Below are 22951 nucleotides of genomic sequence, written 5' to 3'. Positions count from 1 at the left end.
CACAGAGCACCACCTGCAGCGCGGCGGAAGGACTCGTTTGCACATTGAACCACGCAGCCCAGCGCTACACAAAGACACTCCCACTCATTATCGTTAGGAGCAAATGGACCCTGATACCCAGAAACAAACACTGAGACACGGCTGCCGTCTCACCAACCCTGAAAGGACATCCGGGCGTTGGCGGCAGGGCGAACGCACGAAGGGTTCACACACTGTGGACAGCCTTCGGCCCATTACACTGGACACGGAAACCGAGGCTGGGCTCACGACTCAGTTAAAGGCCATGGCTCCTACAGCAGATGAGGGGCGGAGGGCTTCTTCCTCCCTGTTGTGTCACCCTAACGATGGGTAAAACAGCCTTCAAGAGCTGTGATGCTTTCTCACTTGTTCCAAAGCAGCATGGAAATAAAAATATTTTAAAAATCGCAGAAAGTCAGAGTAACAGGCAGGAGAAAAGGGGTTGGAAAAGGGGGACTGAGAGCCAGGAGGCCTTCTGTGAGTAAAGAACTAAACCTTCTGGGGAATCCGTTCCCTTGACTCTCAACATTCATCCAACACACAATTACTGACCTCCTGCTGCGTGCCAGGCCCCAGTGAAGGCGCTGGGTCTAGGCAAAGATTTCTCAGACGAGACGATTCATAGGATAAAAAATACGGATGAACTGGACTTCATCAAACCAGTTGCGTACCGTGGTTTGCTACGTAAAGAACGTACGGTCAGCGATGTGCTGATGAAGGCAAGTGCAGGGTCGGTGGGAACTGGGAGGAGGAGCAGGGACAGGCTTCCAGGGTGGACGAAACTGAACCTGAGCTGGAAGGTGAGGAGGCCTTTCAAGGAGGCTGGAGGAAGACCTGAGGCTGAAGGGGGATTAGGGCTGGGTGGTCATTCTAAGCACCAGCAAAGGCAAAATGAGGAGGCTGGGTACCTTTTGGGGACTTGGAGTAAGAAATCTAGAAGATCCCCTGCAGCAATGAAATTCAAGCCATGACACAACTAGTTTATAGAAGCTGAGACGGTGGTTCCCACTGGTGGCAGGGTTGTGTGGGGGGAGTAAAGGGAGGTCATAAGGAGGTTCTGGGTTGTTGGTAATCTTCTGTTTCCTAACCTGGTAGTTCCACCTTGTGAAAACTTATCAAAATGTATTCTTATGTGAAGTTCTCTATATGTATATTATACTTTGATAAAGAGCTTAAAACTTTTAAATCAATAAAGCAGCAATTATAATACATGGAGTATGGAAGGGAGGGGCAAAGTCCATGGGAGAGGAAGCATAGTCGAGAGAGTATAAACCAGCAAGGTTTTTTGCAGGAAAGTGTAGCTTTGTTAGCCAGAAGGGCACAGCAATAGGCACCCTAACAGGAATGTAAAAGACCAACTTTTAATTTGACCAGGTGTCTTAAGGACCCTAAGAAAATCAGAAACCTAAATAAATGAGAGAGCTCATTTTCATGGATTGGAATAGTTAAAGTTGCTGAGATGCCAATTCTCCCCAGATTGGTCTATGACTTGACACAATCCCAATGGGAAGCCCAGAAGACCTTTTTGAGAAAATGACAAGCTGATTCTGAAATTTGGATGGAAAGCCAAACGATTTTGAAAAAGAACAACAAAGTTGGGGGATGCCTCATCTAAGGCGGAGGCTTATTGTGAAAGCTACAGTAATCGAGGCAGTGCGGTACTGACAGAAAGATAGACACACAGACCAGTGGAACAGGACGGACAGACCAGAAATGACAGATATGGCCAACTCAACAGAAGGTACTGCATCAATTAGACATGCATAAGCAAAAAAATGCCCAACCCATACCTCTCACTAACTAAATATAAAAATTAACTCAAAGTAGATCACAGACCTGAAACTATAAAACTTCTGAAGCAAACTGTTGTGACCTTGGTAACAGGCAAAGATTTCTTAGATAAGACAGTTCAATGAATTTTAAAAATTGATGAATTGGACTTCATCCAAATGAGAAACATTTGCTCTTTGAAAGCTACCATTAAGAAAATGAAATTACAAGGGACAGATGAGGAGAAAATACTTGCAAAAACTAAAAATCTGATAAAGGACTTGTGTCTAAAATATATACAACTCTCATAGGTCAATAATAAGAAAATAAATAACTGAATTTGAAGAGATAGAGACTTGAACAGACATTTCACCAAAGAGATACGGATGGAGATAAGCACATGAAAGGATCCCCAACATCACTAGTCATTAAGAAAATACACATTATTTGGGGGAGGGGGGACATCTGTTTATTTGAGGCACCAGAGCAGCAGAGGCTCCAGGGTGGGGGTAAGGCAGCTGAATTTGGGGCTGGGAGCTGATTCCTGGGCCCACAGCCTAGACCTGGGGGCTGCTGTTGAAGCGGGGTACAGAAATGCCCAAGAACGGGCTCTGGTGTTGGAGCTCAGGGCTCTTGGGCTGCTGACCTATTCCCCAAGCATGGCCAACAAGGCCACACAGACACACCTTCCACACAGCTGGGTGTCCACAATCACAGCAAGCTCCCCCTTCCATGACACTGTCTGGGTCAGACAGAGCCCGGATGGAAGGGGGAGGGGTAGGAAGAGATTAACCAAAGAATGTATATGCATATATGCATAACCAATGGACACAGGACAATAGTCAATAGTGAAGGCATGTGGGGGGGGTTGTCAATGGGGGAAAAGGGAGGACATCTGTAATACATTCAACAATAAACATAAATTTAAAAAAAGAAAATGTACCTTAAAACTACAATGAGAGAGCCATTAGACAGCTATTCCAATGGCAAACCAACCAACCCTGACATACCAGTGATGGAAAGGATGTGGAAACAGTGGAACTCCCATCATTGCTGGTGAGAATACAGAACATTTCAGCAACTGGAACACAGTTTGGCAAATTCTTATAAAGCCAAATACACACTTACCATCCACCTAGCAATCCCACTGTTTGGTATTTACCCATGCAAGAGAAATGAAAACTTATGCTCACCTAAAATCCTCTGTGCAAGTATTTATAGTAGCTATTCATAATTAGCAAACACCAGAAACAACCCAAATGTCTGTCAAGTGGTGGACCGACAGACACACTGCAGTGTATCTGTACTTTTTGGGACGCTGCTCAGCAATGACAGAAACAAACTTCGGATACAGAACAAGTTGGATGAATCTTGAAAGCATTGTGTTAAGTGAAAAGCGCCTGACTCAAAAGGCAATTTACCAACTCCATTCATATAGTATTCAGGAAAAGACAAAAATGTAGGGACAGAAAACAGGTAAGTGGTTGCCATAGTCTGAGGGTAACAGGAGGATGGACAACAGAGGGACACTAGGAAACTGGCGACGGAAATGATATACAGTCACCCCTCGCCACTTCGCGCTTCGACTTCCACGGCTTCACTCTATCGCGGTTTTTTCAAATATATTCATTAAAAAGTTGTTTGAGCCCTGACCAGTTTGGCTCAGCAGTTAGAGTGTCAGCCTGTGGCCCAGAGAGACCCAGGTTCGGTTCCAGCTAAGGGCATGTAACTCGGTTGCAGTTTGTCTCCGGCCCTGGTTGGGTTGTGTGGGTGGCAGCCACTCGATGTGTCCCTTTCACATTGATGTTTCTTTCTCTCTCTCTCTCCCTCCCACTCTATCTGAACAAAAAATGGAAAAATGTCCTCGGGTGAGGATTAAAAGAAAAGTTGATTGAGCCCTGGCCAGTTTTGCTCAGTGGTTAGAGTGTTGGCCCATGGACCAGAGAGTCCCAAGTTCAGTTCCCACTAGGGGCATGTACCTTGGTTGCAGTTTGTCCCTGGCCCCAGTTGGGGGTGTGTGGCAACCAGTTGATGTGTCTCTCTCACATCGATGTTTCTCTCCCTCTTCTCCCCCCTTCTTCCTGCTCTATCTGAAGATAAATGCAAAAAAAAAAAATTTTGATTGAGATAGTGAAAATGATACAGCACATACTCAGTTGTCTGAGTCAATTATATACCCCTGTATTACAATTAAAATTAAAATTACTGTATGTATGGACTGTAGGTCTATGTATTCAAGCACCCCAGAAATCCTTCAATACCAGGTGCAACCACTAGAGTCTGGAACGGATTAACTGCGATAAACGAGGGACAACTGTATATCTTAATTGTGGGGGTGGCTATAAGACTTGATGCCTAAAAAGAGCTAATTTTAGTCTGTAAATTATACCTCAATAGACCTCAAAGAACTCTTCAAAAAGCTCTTACTGAAGTATATGTCATTTGACTCAGTGATTCCACTTCAGGGGACTCTACAAGAATTCTGAAAAATGCACAACAGCATTTTAACCAATAGTGACAAAAAGGGAAAGCATGAATATCCTACTATTTGGGAGCAGATAAGGAAATGGAGACAACTCCTCTATGGCCATGAGAAATTATGTTCATGAAAAGTATGAAACTGTGTACGATATAAACATGTATGATATAAAGTGAAAAACAAAGAATACAGCCCTTTCCAGTTTGGCTCAGCTGTTGGAGTGTCGGCCCAAGAACCAGAGTGTCTCAGGTTTGAGTCCGGTCAAGAGCACGTACCTTGGTTGCGGTTCAGTCCCAGGCCCTGGTCAGGTCATATGGGAGGCAACCAATTGATGTGTCTCTCTCACATCTATGTTTCTCTCCCCTCTCTCTCCCCGCCCTCTCTGAAGATAAATGAAAGTATGTCCTCGGGTAAGGATTACACACACACACACACAGAATATAGCACTGGAATTGCAGACTATGCAAGAAATAAGTATCTTTTTTTTTTCTTTAAAAAAAGACAGTAAGACAGATTGAAACAAAATACACAGTGATGGAGTTGGTATTAAGATGATGGCCGATCTCTTTTTCTTTTTTCCAAATTGTCTTTAATAATCAAGTACTACTTGTACAAGACTGGGCTCTGAATGCTGACTCTGTCATTCAACTGTTTGGCCTCCTTTTCTTTCACACCAGCTTCCTAAGGGGCTTGGGGCAGCAAGGAGACAGAACAACGTGGAACTTGGTGCCTGGAGAAGGGCATCTGAATTCTGTTGTGGCCCTGATCACCTGGGTAGCTCTGACCAAATTATTTAACACCTCAAAACTATTTTGCTTGTCAGTAAAATAGGAATAATAATACCTAACATGTATTGATCACCTCCACTGTTCCATTTAATCTTCACGGCAACCTCTGTGAAGTAGGTAATACATGTACTGCCATGCTGTGGATGAGAAAACTGGCATTCAGGGACATTAAGTAACTAGCCCAAGGTCACTGAACTAATAAGGAGCAGAGAAGCCAGATTCAGATTACTTGCCTCTTACATACAAGGCTAAACTACCCAGTCATAGAGGAAAAGAGGAAGAGGTGTGTGTGTGTGTGTGTGTGTGTGTGTGTGTAGTAAATGTGATAATTCATGAAACCACATAGTAAGCTCTCAACTAATGACTGTCAGAACCAAAGTAAGTGCTTGTTGGATTTAAAGGTTGGCTCTGAAATGGAAATAGCCCCAGAGATGAAGAGTGGCATAGCATAACAATAACACATTTTGTTTTCTCTGAAGTGGACGCTGGTTATGTAAGTGCTGTTAACAAACTTGGCCCAGAGGTAGGGCTACAGAGAATGAGTCAAGACAGGCTTATTTATTCACCCAGGCTATGGGGCTTGGAGATTTTACAAGTGGTGACTCCACAAAGAATTTATATTCAAAATACTTCCTACTATCTGCCTGGTCAGCAGAACTATCTGTTTTCAAGTCTTACGTTCTGTATTCCATATTTGGGGCAGAGGGCGATAGTAGAAAAATACATTTTAAAAATGAAGTACTGCATAGGGGCCAGAATACGTGAGCTTTGAAACAGCCGAGGCTGAGTTCAAATCTTTGCTTTGCTCTAACTGTGAGACCCTGAGTTAACCACCTCCCCTCTCTCCGCCTTAGTTTCACCAGCTGTAAAATGGAGATAATCCTACTCTGCAGGTTGATGTTAGGTTTAGACATAACGCATTTTAAAGTACTCAGCACATAAAAAGCACTCAACAAAGATCTGTAATTATGACTCTAAGGCAGGTGATAATTACATGTCTTCACTTCTCCTCTTACTACTCGATATGAGAGGCGCCAGTTGTTACATGGACTATGAAGTCTGCATGCCAAAGACTGTAAAAGCTTGGCATTAAATGAGAATCTACCACACATCTACTAGAATGGCCAAAATTAAAAAGGCAAAATGGGAGGGGGGGAGTGTCCAAAGGTACAAAATTCCAGTTTTGTTTTGTTTTTCACTGAAAATATTGTATTGGCCTTCTGGATAGACACGGGAATGTATTTGCCAGGAAGGATGATGCCATCACACTTCTGCCGGCACCAGCGCAGGCCTCCTCTTTGCCGACTCTGTGTTTGGCCCAGCGCAGCCTGACCTGCCTTTCTCGTCTGTGATGCTGAATCCTGGCCTACCCAGCACCACGGAGAAGTCTAGCCTGTAGACACCAACGCTTGGGTCATAGTTGATCCCCAGATCGATGTGTTTCTGGATCCCAAATCCAAAGTTTCCAGTATCTGAGAAGTTATTTATAAAATAAATAAGACATGGGATGTAATGTACAGAATAGTGACTATAGTTCAAAATACGGTAACGCATAGTTGAAAGTAGTCAGGAGAATGGCTCTTAAGTTCTCACTACCAAAACAACACCACACACACACACACACACACACACACACACAACCTGTAACTGTGTGGTCATGGATGTTGACTGGATTTATTATGGTGATCATTTTGCAATATATACAAATATTAAATCATTACATTGTACTCCTGAAACCTGAAACTAATCTAGTGTTATGCCAATTATTTCTCAACTTAAAAAAATTAAAAAGACTGCCCTGGCCGGTTTGGCTCAGCGGTTGGAGCGTCGGCCTGCGGTCCAGAGAGACCCGGGTTCGATTCCCGCTAAGGGCACGTACCTCGGTTGCAGATTGTCCCCGGCCCTGGTTGGTCGTGAGGGTGGCAGCCACTCGATGTGTCCCTTCACATTGATGTTTCTCTCTCTCTTTCTTCCTCTCTCTCCCTCCCGCTCTATCTGAACAAAAAATGGAAAAATGTCCTCGGGTGAGGATGGAAAAAAAAAAAAAAAAATTAAAAAGACTAACCACACCAAATGTTGATAGAGATGTGGAGGAAATGAAACTACCATACACTGCCAGTAGGAATTGTAGAATGACACACGTCACCTTGGAAAACAGGAAGTTACTTAAAAAGTTAAGCACCTGCCCTGGCCGGTTTGGCTCAGCGGTTGGAGCGTCGGCCTGCGGTACAGAGAGACCCGGGTTCGGTTCCTGCTAAGGGCGCGTACCTCGGTTGCAGTTTGTCCCCGGCCCTGGTTGGTCGTGCGGGTGGCAGCCATTCGATGTGTCCTTTCATATCGATGTTTCTCTCTCTCTCTCTTCCTCTCTCTCCCTCCTGCTCTATCTGAACAAAAAATGGAAAAATGTCCTCGGGTGAGGATAAAAAAAAAAAAAAGTTAAGCACCTGCCAAAGGACCCAGCCTTCCCACTCCTAAGCATTGGCCTATGAGAAATGAAAGCATACAACCATCCAAAGACTCAGACGCAAACATTTATAGCAGCTCTATTTGCAATAAGCAAAAACCATAAATATTCAAAACAATCCAAATGTCCGTCAACAGGTAGATGGAGAAACACACTGTGGTAGATCCATGTAATAGAATACTACTCAGTAACAGAGGGATGAATGGGGACACTCCACTGCACAGAGGAATCGCAAAATAACCGTGGCAAGTGAAATACAATAGGCAAAAAAAAAAAAAAAATAGTATATTCTGTATTTAGAATATCTTAGCAAATGCAAACTGATGTGTAGTGAAAGAAAGCAAGTTAGAGTGGCTGCCTGAGGTAAGGGGACAGGAGATGCAGGAGGGAGAAATGACAAAGATATGCTCATGATCTTGACTGTGTGTGTGTGTGTGTATCACAGGTGGGTATATAGGTATTTATGTCAACATTTTCAAATTGTATACTTTCAATATATGTAGTTATTTGCATATCAATTATACCTCAATAGAGCTTTTATTTTTTTAAGAAGGCTTGGTTTGCTCAGAAAGTTATTTAAATACAACAAATCATATTAATAGACTGAGCATTAGTAATGTACTGGGAAAAACACTTATATGCATTCTTCATTCTGGGGCAGCATCCGCACAGCAGTCGGGCTTGGGCTCAGATGTCTGGCAAACCTCAGTCCAGCCCCACATCTGCCTCAGCTTGTTTTTGTGATCTTAGGCGAATTACTTAATCTCTCCCAGCTCCAGCTTCTCAGCTCTAAGGAGAAGACAAGAGTACCCATCAAATAAGGCTGCTGAGAGGATTTAACAAAATGGCACACCCAGCTCAGTGCCCGTATGTTAAGGAAACAGTCAAGAATGGACAGTTCTGGTCACCGGTATTCCAAGCAGTTGAAAATCCGTGACTTAAGTCTCAAGCCAGAAGCACACAATCTTATCGTTGAGTTGCAGGGTGATGGGTGATGTTTATGTCCTTTCTGCTTACCAGCATTTTCTAAATGTTTAGATTCAATATATTCTTTTGTACGAACTATTTTTTTTTTTTAATTTGCAGAGTCCTGAAGGGCGGGGTATACAAACTACTTTAAGAAAACATCTTATAGACCTAAGACCTAACTTTTCTCCATGTCTCTGAGTAAAAACAAAGTTTTTGAAAGCCAATTTCGTTCCTGGTGACAGAGGTCAGCCCTCAGATGAGAATATCAGGGGCAGGAGGGGCAGAAACGCGCCAGACTCGAGTCTGGCCAAGGCTGCAATTCTCTTCACTTCTCTCGGAACCCTGAGGACATCCGCATCGAATTCACCACAGGCTCTGTGTCAGCCTTCAAGCTCCCCCTTCCCTCACGTGCTTCACCTTTCTTGTCACCAACGGAAAGGCAGGTGACAGGACTTGCCTCTCACCTGTTCCAGTCTCTCACAGCGTCTGGTTCCACAGTCCCAGGACGCTTTGTAAATACAGGGGCCACCTCCTGGCCTCTCCTCTGTTTCAGGAGTGCTTCTCCCTCTCCTGAAAATGCAGCCCCTAAATCCCACCCTCTTCAGAGAATTTGTTCAATGGTCAGTCTCTCTGATTCCTTCCCATGTGCCTACAAATCTGCTCATAATTGGCCCTGGTTGGGTAGCTCAGTTGGTTAGAGCGTCATCCAGATATGCCAAGGTTACGGGTTCAATCCCCAGTCAGGGCACATACAAGAATCAAACAATGAATGCATCAATAAGTGGACTGACAATAAGTCAATAAGACATGGAATCGATGTCTCTCTCCCTTCTTTCTCTCTAAAAATCAACCAATAAAAACATTTTTAAAAAATCTGCTCACCATTGACTCATGCACCAGGAGGTAACCAGTTCAATTCCTGGCAGGGCACATGCCTGGGTTGTGGGCCCAATCCCCAGCGGGGGGCGTGCAGGAGGCGGCCAATCGATGTTCTCTCTCATCGGTGTTTCTATCTCACTCTCCCTCTCACTTTCTCTCTCTAACATCAATAAAGTAAAACAATTTTTTTTATCTGCTTATAACTCTTCTTGTGACTTAGCTACTCTGCCAATCTCTCATCACTTCTCCTCCCTCCCTCCATCTCAAGACCAGCAGATGTAGTGCCTCTATTTCCTCCTTTCAATTCCTACAATCCGACCTCTCCTGGACCTTTTCCGCCCTTCTCCCACCTCACACCCACAGTGGCCCCGCCCCATTGCCCGCCTCACACCCACAGTGGCCCCGCCCCATCGCCCACCTCACACCCACAGTGGCCCCGCCCCGTCGCCCACCTCACACCCACAGTGGCCCCGCCCCGTCGCCCACCTCACACCCACAGTGGCCCCGCCCCGTCGCCCACCTCACACCCACAGTGGCCCCGCCCCGTGCCCACCTCACACCCACAGCGGCTCCGCCCCATGCCCACCTCACACCCACAGCGGCTCCGCCCCGTGCCCACCTCACACCCACAGCGGCTCCGCCCCGTGCCCACCTCACACTCCCAGTGGCTCTCTTGGAAGCAATGGAGATGCTTTCACATGGCTGGTGCCCAGAGGGTCTCATATACCTGGGCTGACCTGCAGCCCCATCACCAAGGTTTCTAAAGCTCCCCGGTGAGTCTGCCCTGCAGCCAAGGCTGAGAACCTCTGCTGAGGTTCATCACCAACCCCACAGACATCCTCGGGCCTCACTCTTGTGGCCTCTCTTGACGACCAGGGCCGTCCCCCACCCTCCTGCCCTTGGCTTCTGCGACCTGGCACCACTCGACTTCCCCAGGCTGCTCTGGCTGCTTGCTGACTCCATCTCCTCTCCCGGCAGTCAGACAGGGTCAAAGGTAACATGCCCCTGTAGAGATTTATCTAAGTTCGGGAATCTGCTCGGACAATTCACAATCACTTCTGCCACCACTGGATTTTTCTCCTGAGCTTCACTCCCAGATCTGTGCCTTCCCCCGGAACTAACTTACCTGAAGCCGCTGTACCAACTGCCCCGCAAATCAACTGCCCGCGCCAGGCTTCCCCACTGCCGACAATGGGACCGTCACATGCCTGGTCAGGAAACTTTGGAACCGTCTTTTCCATCACACTTTCCTCGCCTCCCAACAGTATCCGTCCAGTCCGGAACCGTCAATTCCGTCTTACAGTCCATCCTCATGACCTGGGTTGAGCTGGAGCCTCCGGGCCGGGTGGCACCTTCCCCTGGCGAGCGGGCGAAGCCCGAGTCTTACCTCCCTCTCGGCCACCAACCTGCACTCTGCCACTCCAGGGTGCTCTGTGACCCATGCTACTCCAGCTGGTGCAGGTGAGCCAGACGTGGGTGGGTGGCCATGTATGTGAAAGCAGCCATCCGTGGACTCTGGACATGCATCAGGAGTAATGAGTGGCTGGGGGAGCTGTCACCATGCCCCAAGTCTCTGATTCCATCCAGGTCGCAAGAAGCAAATCCTCTAGTTCTGTGAGGACCAACTAGAGCTGGGGCTCGAGACAACTTTCTCAGAGTTGAAACTCAGCAAAAAATGTGCCCAAACTCTGCTCTGCCCTCAGAAAGCAGAGATCTGGAGCTGAGAGAAGAGAAGGTGTGCACAATGACAAGCCACTGCCTGGCACAGAACCACTCAGTGGGGAATCAGCGAGTGAGGACAAACAAAATTGGGGTTGGGCACCAAAACAACTCCCTCACAGGATCGACTAATCTTCAATCACTTCACTCACAATTCCACCAGCTATCTATTATGCTTTGGAATCTAACAAACATCTTTTTATTTTATTCTTTATTTATTTATTTTTATCCTCATCCAAGGACATTTTTGCATAGAACGAGAGGGAGAGAGAGGGGAAGAGAGAGAGAAAAAAACATTGATGAGAGAGAGATACGTTGACTGGCTGCCACCCACACGACCCCAACCAGGGCAGCCCCAACCGGGGACAAACTGCAACCGAGGTACGTGCCCTTAGCGGGAACCGAACCTGGGTTTCTCTGGACTGCCGGCCAACGCTCTAACCACTTAGCCAAACCGGCCAGGGCTAACAAACATCTTCTTAAACATTTTTTTGTAATCCTTATTCGAGGACATGGTTTTATTGATTTGAGAGAGAGAGGAGAAGGAGAGAGAGAAACATCAACGTGAGAGAGAAAACATCAATAGGCTGCCTCTTGCACGCGCCTCAACCGGGGATTGAACCCAAAACCTAGGTATGTGTCCTGACCAGGGATCGACCCTGCGACCTTTTCTCAGTGTATGGGACCAACTGAGCCACACTGGCCAGGGCTGTAACAAATATCTTCATTTAAACATATAAATATGAGAAGCACTAAAAAGCCATCATAAGTGAAGACATGTAATCAAGTCACCTGCCACGCATTGAGATATGAGAAGACTAATAGGAATTGCAGAAAGGGTGGCAACAAGACCACAGGATCGTATGACTCAAGCTCAGGAGGGTGGGGTAGGGGAGGGAGGCCAGGGCAGCCGGGGGATGGTTACAGGAGGACCTGAGCAGCCAGGCCTGGAAGTCAGCCCGGGGGATGTGCGACTCTGAAATGGTGAAGAGGAGGTGGTTCATGAAAAGGGGAAGCAGAGTGGAGATGGGAGACCAAGCCTTCCAGCCTTTGTGAAGATGGAGAAAAACTGGCGCCTCCCAAGACTGAAGACAAACATACTGACTTGTTCATCTCCAATATCTGGCTGTGGAAGAGTAAGGGCTAGAGAGTAAGGGAGTGGTTTCTCTGTTGGAGGACATGACCTCCGGCCTATGGGCAATTTGGTTTCTGGGAGTGGAAGGAGTCACTCAGGGACTGCAAGGTCCGAGCAAGGAGGACGGTCAGTCAAAGGACCAGGAACAGACTCCCACCCTCCCTGCCCACCTCCAGCTTGTCCCAGGTCGTCGTGTACAGCCGTTCCACCCTGCGAGACTTTCACCACCTGCTAAGGAGACTCCATGGGGAAGCCCCTGGGAGCCAGGGGAAGCTTTAGGAGGCGCCAGCTCAGAGCAAGCTGAGCGTGGCACACAAATGAGCATGCAGGGAGAGTTCATGGTCAGGGTGGTCAACACAAATACAGCCTCAGGGTGCACCGCTGAGGACCACAGAAGACAGACGAGAGGGGCTGCCACGGAACAACAGCACCAGTGGTTACTAGAGAAGAAAACTGCACGCTAACTCAAAGGAAACAGCAGCATTTAAAGTTTGGAAGGAATCCCAGGGGCTGACTTGTCCAAGCTCCAGCCAATGTAGAAATCTTTCGTCTGGCACCCCCCCACCATGGGCACGTCTGGCAGTTTTCTACTGGGCAGCGATGTTTGTTAGAAAATTCTTCCTTATGTTGAATTCAAACCTGTTTCCCTGTGGCCACCCTAACACGGAGTCTATCCCTCTTCTATAATGATATCCGAGGTCAGGTCACATGCTGCTTCCTGTGGCGTCTCTCCTCCTGGTTGACCTTTAACCACTCCTCAGGGACCACCAGGTCCAGCACCACCCACTCAGCCCCTCTGCTCTCGACGGCAGCGTCTGTCTTAAACGCGGCCTCCAGAGGCTGACGCAGGCCCCCTGGTGTGGTCTGGCCTTGCAGAGGAAGCAGGGCTGGGACCGCGGCCAGCAGGTCCTGGAGTGCATGTCCTGTGCTGGCCGCTGAATCTTCCCAGGGGCTCCCACAAAGCCTGAGGGTCCCCTGATGCACTTCACTGTGACTCACACAGGGAGCACGACAGCCCACAGTTAGTGAGAGGGGCAGGGAGGGTGCAGGGAGGGCCTAGAACACCGAACCGGGAAGCGAGGAAAGTGGACGCCCACTCAGCTGTCTCAGCAAACAGGGTTCAATGAGGCTGGCTTGCTCGCCTTGGCCTCTCCTTTGGAGACAACGCTCACGAAACTCTGGTAAACAGTGTTTGTCCAAGGAGCAGTTTCAGCGTTGACAGAAATACTCCCTTTAAATGACTGGTTTTCTGATCTCCAGGCCAATCTGTCTAATTAAAATGAACGGTCACCCAAATGAATGGATCCTCTAGCCTGCTGTAGACACGGCCCAGGGGCCCCAGTTGTCACTGAAGAGTCACCAGCTACAGGCTCCCTCACTGCTGAAAAGGATCCACCATCTGAAAAAGCATCTCCACTGCACTATGTGTGAGACTCAGAGACCCCACAGTTGTGAGACGCCCTCTGAATTATGGATGAGAAGGCAGACAGCAGTGTTCCCATGCACAGACAGGAAAACTAAGGGCAAAGAGAAACATACGCATGCAAAGGCTAGGTTCCAGCAGCACACTGACCTGGGACGAGACTAACTGCCTCCCTGGAAAACCTGAGGGCTGCCAGAGTTGTTGTAACTTCCTGACGAACAGGAAACTCTCAGCTCCAGAGCACAGTAGCATGTGCAACTGTCTTCCCAGGACTGACTCGGTCCTGCTCCACGGGCTGCAAACTGGGCCACGTGGGAAACCGGGGTGTTTCCTTGGATAAGGGCTTTGCTCCCTCTGGAAGCACATGTCTCCCACTTCTCCCTTCCTGTGGCAGGCACGCTAATGTCCGGAGTAAGAGCTCTAGCTTTGGTGGGTACAGTTCCTTCTCTGGCTCCATTATTTCCAGCTGTAAGACCTTTGAGAAGTTACTCCTCCTTCTTAGGCTTGTTTCCTCATTGAAAGGGGACAGTAAACTAAAATAACTTCTGTGAAATGCTTGGCGTAGAGCCTGCTCTCACAGAGCATTTGGCCAATGGTAATCAATAACATCATCAGCATCGGAGCCTTAGGGCAAACACAGGCAAAGAAACCAAGGTGACCCCTGCAGGACAAGAGCACTATGATTCAACCACTGGGTCCTCGGGCCAGGCCTTCCACCGTCTGTGCACTCCGCTGGTAACTCAGGTGGCTGCACAGGCATCAGTTTTCCAACTGCAGTGATGTTCACGGGGACAGGAGCGATGCATCTATGCTGCCCTCACAGCACCTACCGTGGTATCTTACACAGGGTAAGTACTCAATAAATTGTCAAAAGTCATAATAATAGCCCTGGCCAGTTTGGCTCAGCGGTTAGAGCGTCCGCCTGCGGTCCGGAGAGGCCCGGGTTCGGTTCCCGCTAAGGGCGCGTACCTTGGTTGCAGTTTGTCCCCGGCCCTGGTTGGTCGTGTGGGTGGCAGCCACTCGATGTGTCCCTTTCACATCGATGTTTCCCTCTCTCTCTCTTCCTCTCTCTCCCTCCCACTCTAGCTGTACAAAAAATGGAAAAATGTCCTCGGGTGAGGATAAAAAAAAAAAAAGTCATAATAATAAACACATTAACCTTTCAGGCCAGCACGGAGAGAGAGAGAACAGGTTTGGGAGAGAAGATGAGGAAGGACAGGGGGCTGACTTGACCATCCAGGAGACAGTCCCCACAGCAGATCTAAGCTTGGGCACTGAGGGGTCTGAATTCCAACCAACATGTAATGAAAAACCAGGCTGGATTGGCATTCCCAATCTTACTGACATTCAAGCCTATTTTTGTCATTTTATAACAATAAACATGTTCTCAACAGTAGTTTGTTTTTTTTCCTGCTTCCATCCATATTTTGTAATAAAAAATCTTTAAAAAAAAAAATCTGTTCTGTGGTTAAACTTGAGGGCAAAAGTGTAGAATTTCTTTCGTTGGGGAAAAGAAACCTCAGCCTGTGACTCAGGATGTAGGCATTGGCCTCACCCAGGCCCCGCCATGGTGCAGCAGGACAAGTCGGTGTGGGCTCTACAGAGTCCGATCTGAGTCGAGGAAGAGGAGCAGTGGGCACGGGCAAGGCTGAACCATATGAGTTTTCTATTTTTGTAGGAGAAATGACCACAGTCAGTCAAATGTCAGTAAGTTCACATGGTTCCACCCAATGCTCACAGACAGGTGGTTTTTCTGACTCGCTCGTGGATCTGCCAGCTCAAACTCCATCCCCAAGGACAGGGGCTTTCCCTCATCTTTCCTTCATTTCCGTCCCCCTCGCTGCCGCCGGGCACTTAGCGAGGACTCGATGAATACTTTCTGAGTTGGGAAGTCCTGCCAAGTAACCGTCCTTCTGGGTCTGCGGTCATGGGCGTGTGGGAAGCCCAGTGACGGCAGCCTGCTGTGGTGAGGGGGGTCTGGGGGCTCCTGAACTGAGGAAGCACAAAGGAATCTGTATGAACAGAGCAGCTGCTCCTTCCCCAAACGTGCAAGGAGAGCCGGCTGTGTGCCAGGCAGCGAGCCCGGTGCTGGGACAGGGCGCACCGCGGAGAACACAGAGGACGGGCTGGAAGGGCCACTCAGAACAGAGCACCCCTGGTTCCCGGCAGGGGAACTCTCAGAGCAGACGGTCACCCCTGAAGTCTGGGGAGAGGAGGGTCTCTGTCTTCAGAGAGCTTACTGTCTCGAAGGGGAAGCAGGTATCACCCAAGGAGTGGCTCACACAAAAATAAAATGGGGCCTGGCCGGTGTGGCTCCATGGATGGAGCATCACCCCATGGACTGAGAGGTCCTGGGATTCCTGGTCAGGGCACATGCCCAGGTTGTGGGCTCGATCCCCAGTAGAGGGCAACTGATTGATGTTTCTCTCTAACATCAATATTTTCATCTCTCCCTCCCTCTTCCTTCCTCTCCCTCTATAAAAATCAATAAAAACCGTCCAGTTGGTGTGGCTCAGTGGTTGAGCATCAACCCATGCACCAAGAGGTTGCTGGTTCGATTCCAGGTCAGAGCACATGCCCAGGTTGTAAGCCCAATCCCCAGTATGGGGCATGCAGGAGACGGCCAATCAATGTTCTCTCTCATCAATGTTTCTATCTCTCTCTCTACAAAAACAATTAAAAATTATTTTTTAAAAATCAATAAAAACTTAAAAAGAAATAAAATGGGAACTGGGGAGGGTGTGGCCAAGGGTCTGGTGTTTGGGACTCTGGTCTAGTCAGGGGATCACTCAGAGACAAGGAAGCAGAGATGTGAACCCCAGGTAGCCATGGATCAGACATTAAAAGAAAAGAAGTTTCAAGGAAGGAGAAGGAGGGGTACCTAGGCAGAGCACAAGGATTTCCAGGGCAGTGACCTATAACGGGACACGTGTCAGTGTACATTCGTCCAAACCCATAGAATGTACACCACCAAGAGTGAACCCCAATGTAAACTATAGACTCTGGGTGACAATGATGTACCACTGTAGGTTCATCAGTTGTAACTGATGTGCCACTCTAGTGGGGGATGCTGATAATGGGGAGGCTATGTGTGGGGGCTTGGGAGAGGGTATATGGGGACTCTGGAGACTCTTGCTCAATTCTGCTATTAACTTAAAACTGCTTTTACAAAATAAGGCCTATTAATTAAAAAAAGAAAGAAAAGAAAAGAAACGAAGGAAAGAAGAGCTGGAATACAGGGGAGGAATATTCCAAGCAGAGGAGACTATGTACGAAGGGCCTCGTTCAGGTCACTGTGGCTGGAATGCAGAGGCCAGGGATGGGTCTGGGGAGAGCGGTCCCAGAGGGCCGAGGATAAATTCTTGTCTCCTTTCCTCTTTGCCAAACAGATATTTAAAGCAAAAAGGAGCCATCCCTTGAAACACTGACGTTCTCGCCAGGTACAGAAACGCAGCCTCAGTGGTTGAAGGGGCCTCCTAACTTTCCCAGGATGAGCCTTCCCTGCCTTCGTTAGCCAAGGAGCCAGGTGAGCAGACACCTTGTAACAGGAAATAGAGATTTATGCTGGAAGGAAAAAAAAAGACACGCAGACTCTCACTCACGCCCTGTTGACAATTCTGAGTTGTAAGCAGTCAGTTCTCCTGTCAGAACAAGCAGCCGTGAGCAGGGCAGTGAAGCCCACAGCACAGCCCCTGGGCAGGAGGCAGAGCAAGGAAACATCACCTCAGCAACGAAGACAGTCAAGGGACTCAAAAGTGCACAAACCACAACTACCTGCAAACAGAAAGCCAAGGAGAACCTTCGCCTCCTCCCATACAGACGCTGCACAGGCAGGGAGCCTGCCCCCTGCACACACAGCCCCACAGCTCCCACTGGCCCCAGGGAGGCAAACTTTCACGCTTCACGAAGACCCTGAACCAGAGGAAGAGCAAACAGGTTGGGTTCGGTCAAGCCCCAGACACGGGGGGTTATCTGCTGGCAGAAACAGCGCACATATGCTGGGCAGAAAACCCAGATAGCACGAAAACAGAACATGTGGGGAGTCCCTTCGGGGTGCACGTAGGCATCAGGGGTGGCTGCCTTCCTCAAGCCACAAAAGGCAATTCCCTACATGCGCGGAAAAACGATGTAAGTCTGAGGTCTACAAGAAAGCAGGCAGCGCCCTGGCCGGTTTGGCTCAGCGGTTGGAGCGCCCACCTGCGGTCCGGAGAGACCCGGGTTCGGTTCCCGCTAAGGGCATGTACCTTGGTTGCAGTTTGTCCCCGGCCCTGGTTGGTCGTGCGGGTGGCAGCCACTCGATGTGTCCCTTTCACATCGATGTTTCTCTCTCTCTCTCTTCCTCTCTCTCTCCCTCCCACTCTGTCTGTACAAAAAATGGAAAAATGTCCTCGGGTGAGGATAAAAAAAAAAAAAAAGAAAGCAGGCAGCAAGTCGAAAGAAACCAAATCAACTCTGCAGGAGGCTGGGAAAGGGGAGGGTGCGGAATGGAAACTTCTCATAGTCATGCCTGACTCCATGCTTGAACTAAGTATCTGCAGCAGCCCTGGCCAGCCTGAGGCACATTCCTGAAGCAGGAGGGAAAAAAGGCAAAATCAAGAGCTCTGAGCAAAGAGAACAGGGGCTGGGACAATCCTCTGTAAAAAGCAACACTGACCGGTATAGCTGGAGGGCATCCCGGAGACCTCCCCTCCAATCCCACCTTCCTGCATTTTCCAGGTGAGCATCAAGGCCCAGAAAAGTCAGCTGGCCTCTGCGGGGCTGTTTAGCAACAGAAGAGACAGAGCTTGAATCAGGACAACACGACTCCCCGCTCTGCACTGTCGCTGCTTCTCAAAGCACCCAGGCACCAGGTGACAGACAGGGCCTGGGCCTTAGAATGGACCAGCTCTGGGTCCCATCCTGGCTCAGCCTCTTACTAAGAGTAATGAAAAACCAGGCTCTCACCAAAAACTGGGGACAACTACCACCAATTCACTGAAGGACTACGGTATGGACCAGAGGCATTGTACACAAAACATCCGAAGCACAGAGAACGGTCAAGCAAGGGTAGAAATTGTTTTGCTTCTAGAGGCCCACAGAATTCGCATTCCTATAGAAAGCTTTGCCAGAGTGAAGCTGTCCCTCCAGCCCCCCTGGGGCTGTGGTCTCTACTGTAGATCAGCAAAGGAAGAAAGGACCCAAACCATGCCAAGACATCTTATTCAGCACGTAAACTTGTTTGCTTTGAGACTAATTCATCCACCTATTTCTGGGAGGGCATACAATACTTTTAAAATTTAACACATAATGCAAAATGTGAGACTGAAGATTAAAATAGAAAGTTTGTCTGAAGGATATGGAAGCTAAATGCTAGGGCACGAGAAGCTGAGTCCAAAACAGAATTTGCTGGGTTGCATAGATCTCATTTTCTGTTTGAAAGGAGAAAGCAGTCCATAGACCCCCACGCAGCTGGGATGTGCGCAGCTAAGTTCAAATATGCAGAGAGTGTATTGATCTGAGAGCCATGAAGAAGAGAAGCAAATTGGTGACTGGTGACTTGGCACACACAACTCCTCGGCCGTTCCTCCCTTCCCCCCAGGCCAAGATCACTCCGTCTGGGAGGACAGGACAGCACCACAGTTCCAATCTGAACCCTTCTTCCTATTTCCACCCATTATTTCCAAATAAACAACTTAGCATCAACTTCTAGAAAGTCCTGGGACAGCAATAAAAGTGGTAATGGAAGAAACTGTTTTTCTGACCAAGAAAACATATACACAGGTTCGATAATAGGTTTCTAGGTAATGACGTGAAATTAAGCAGAGTGACATTCCCTCATTCCAACCCAGCTGGGTGTGACACCCTGAAAACACGCCTGCACTGAGAACTAGGCATTCCCAAGCTCCGGACACTGTCAGCCGGCCTTCCACCAATGTGACCTGCTGGGGGAAAGACGGCCATTCAAAACTCCCACTTGCAGAAGCAAGGTCCTATCCTAAACTAAATCTCAAATAGAAAGACAGGTTCCTTCTCTTCACAAAGAACCGCTTTCCAAGGCATATAGAGCAGGCCATGGAGGTGGGGTTGGAGGTCGATCATCTGAACATTCTATATCCGAGTCTCAGAGGTCCTGGGCCTGCCGGCTCCATCACATTCATATCTTTAAATATTTCTTAAAGGTATGACTGCTGCATAGTTATTCACCCAAAGATAGGCCACAGGGTCAAGATGACAGCAAAGGTAAACGGAGTACTCTTATCTTCCCACAACCACGTCATTACAACTAAACTACAGAACCACCTGAATCTGGCTGAATGGAAATCCTATAAATAGGGATTTAAAGAAGAAGCCACATTGAGACTGGTAAGAGGGGTGGCTGATCTCACACCCATGTGTGGCAGATAAACATCAGGAAGGATATCTCAGGTGCACAGGTCCCCCCAAGGAGTGAGGAGTCCCAGTCCCACACCAGGCCCCCCAGCCTAGGGTTCCAGAGCCAGAAAGTAAACTCCCCATAACTTCTGGCTGTGTAAACCAGTGGGGACTGTGGCTGAGTGACAGACAGAGGCTGCTAGAGTCCCAGAAAGTTCCTCTTTTTTTTATCCTCACCCAAGGACATTTTTCCATTTTTTGTTCAGATAGAGTGGGAGGGGGAGAGAGGAAGAGAGAGAGAGAGAGAGAGAGAGAGAAACATCGACGTGAAAGGTACACATTGAGTGGCTGCCACCTACACGACCCAACCAGGGCCGGGGACAAACTGCAACCGAGGTAAGTGTCCTTAGCGGGAACCAAACCGGGGTCTCTCTGGACTGCAGGCTGACGCTCTAACCGCTGAACCAAACCGGCCAGGGCCCAGGAAGTTCCTCTTAAAGGGCCCTAACACAGACTTACTTGAACTCATTGGCTCTGAGCTCTAGTGCTGGGTCAGCAGCTCAAAGGGCACCAGGGACATATGGGGAGAAACTGAATTGTCCGGCATCAGGGCAAGAGCTGGAGGGGCAAAGTCCTTCCAGACAGAAGTGCTGACAGAAGCCACTGTTCCTTTTCTAAGCCGTTCTGCCACAGAGCTGGTAGGCCTCCATCAACCTGGCTTACACTGTTAGCCCTGTCCTGGTGACTGATTCCCTGAGACCACACCCCACCCAACATTCGGGCCCACCCAAGCCCTGGCTCATGCTTTAGACTTTCCTAAAATCTCTCAAACAAGCAGCACTGGCCTCCGTTGTGCCCGTATCTCTCACTAAGTGGCCCCAGGCCCAGCAGTAGTGGTAGTTGCCTTGGTTTGCAGCTTGGTCTCTCCTGAGAACCTCCAATCTCAGCACAAGTGGTTCTGACCTTGGCCTGCACCTCCTAAGAGGCCCCAAAGTCAGTGCACTGGGTGCAGAGCTTCATGTTGAAGCACCACCCACCACCTCCACAAGTGACACGCTCAAGGTGTGAACTCAGTGGGCATCAGAGCCTTGCTGAAGTGAGTCCTGCTCCATGGAGTGGGCCCCTGCACAGCTAATCCTCCATGGTGGTCACCGCCAGTCCTTGCAGCTGATTGGCCTGAGGTAAATCCCTCCCAATAGTGTGCCAACAGCAATCAAGGCTCAACTATAAGAGGGGGTGCACCTGGAGTGCCCAGCTTGGATGAATGGGGAGGCAGTGCCATTGGGCCTTAAAGGACACCTATTGCATAAAAACACTCTTCCAAGCACAGGAGGTATTCTACCTAATACATAGAAACAAACACAAGGAGGTTTCCAAAATGAGGAGACAAAGAAACAGGTCCCAAATGAAAGAACAGAACAAAATTCCAGAAAAAGACCTAAACAAACTGGAGACAAGCAATCTACGAAGCGCAGAGTTCAAACCACTGGTTATAAGGATGCTCAATGAACTTAGTGAGAACTTCACTAAGGACATGGCCCTCCTTTGTTCTTTTACTGCTACAGAAAAAAAAAAAAAAGGACATGGAAACTATAAAAAAGAGCCAGTCAGAAATGAAGGATATACTAACTGAAATGAAGAGTGATTTATAGGGAATCAATACTAGAGTAGATGAAGCCAAGAATCAAATCAGTGATTTGGAATATAAGGAATACACACAATCAGAACAGTAAAATGAAAAAAGAATAAAAGATGAGGATAATGTAAGAAGTCTCTGGGACAACTTCAAGTGCACCAACATTTGCATCATGGAGGTGCTAGAAGGAGAAGAGAGAGAGCAAGAAACTGAAATCCTATTTGAAAAAATAATGACAGAAAAATTCCCTAACCTGGTGAAGGAAACAGACATACAAGCTCAGGAAATGCAGAGAGTCCCAAACAAGATGAACCCAGCCCTGGTCCATTAGGCTCAGTGGTTAGAGTGTCAGCCCATGGACTGAAGGGTTGCAGGTTTGATCCCCGACCAACCTGGTTGGGGTCATGTGGGAGGCAGCCAATCGATGTGTCTCTCTCACACTGATGTTTCTCTCTCTCTCCTCCCTCCCTTCCACTCTATCTAAAAATCAATGAAAAAAATACCCTCGGGTGAGGATTAACAAATAAAAAAAAAAGGGAAGATGAACCCAAGACGCCCATACCAACACATATCATAATTAAAGTGAAAAATATGGAAGACAAAGAGGGAATCTTAAAAGCAGCAAGATAAAGTTACTTACTTACAAGGGAGCTTCCATAAGATTGTCAGCTGGTTTCTCAACAGAAACCTTGCAAGCCAGAGGGACTGGCAAGAAATATTCAGTGGTACAAAGCAAGGACCTACAACTAAGATTATTCTACCCAGCAAAGCTATCATTTAGAATTGAAGGACATATAAAGAGCTTCCCAGACAAGAAAAAGCCAAAGGAGTTCATCAACACTAAACCAGTATTACATGAAATGTTAAAGGGTCTTCTTTAAGAAGAAGAAAATATAAATAAAAAAATATGAATAATGAATACATATCTATCAACAATTGAATCTAAAACACAAAATAAACAAACAAGCAGAACAGAAACAGACTCATAGACACAAAGAACAACTTGATGGTTGCCAAATGGGAGGGAAGTTGGGGGAAAAGGTGAAGGGATAAGGAAGTACATATTTATAGTTACAGAATAGTCATGGGATGTAAAGTACAGCACAGGGAATACAGTCAATAATACTGTAATAACTATGTATGCTGTCGGATAGGCCTGAGATTTATCGGGATGATCACTTAGTAAGTTATATAAATGTCTAATCACTGGGTTGGACAGCTGAAACTGATATAATATTGTATCTCAACTGTAATTGAAAAATAAACAATTATTTAAAGTTAAAAAAAAAAACACAGGTAGGCCATAATCTGTATTTAATA

General features: G+C 47.7%; 1 protein-coding gene across 1 annotated transcript in view; it reads right to left on the bottom strand.

Moving 5' to 3' along the window:
- Positions 1 to 22951, bottom strand: part of ITGB5 (integrin subunit beta 5) — a 126229-nt gene that overhangs the window by 54389 nt on the left and 48889 nt on the right. The gene's annotated exons all lie outside the window — the stretch shown is intronic.

The sequence above is a fragment of the Molossus molossus genome, unplaced genomic scaffold, assembly GCF_014108415.1.
Source record: "Molossus molossus isolate mMolMol1 unplaced genomic scaffold, mMolMol1.p scaffold_m16_p_5, whole genome shotgun sequence".
Lineage (NCBI taxonomy): Eukaryota > Metazoa > Chordata > Mammalia > Chiroptera > Molossidae > Molossus > Molossus molossus.
This window is presented reverse-complemented; position numbering and strand designations above follow the sequence as displayed.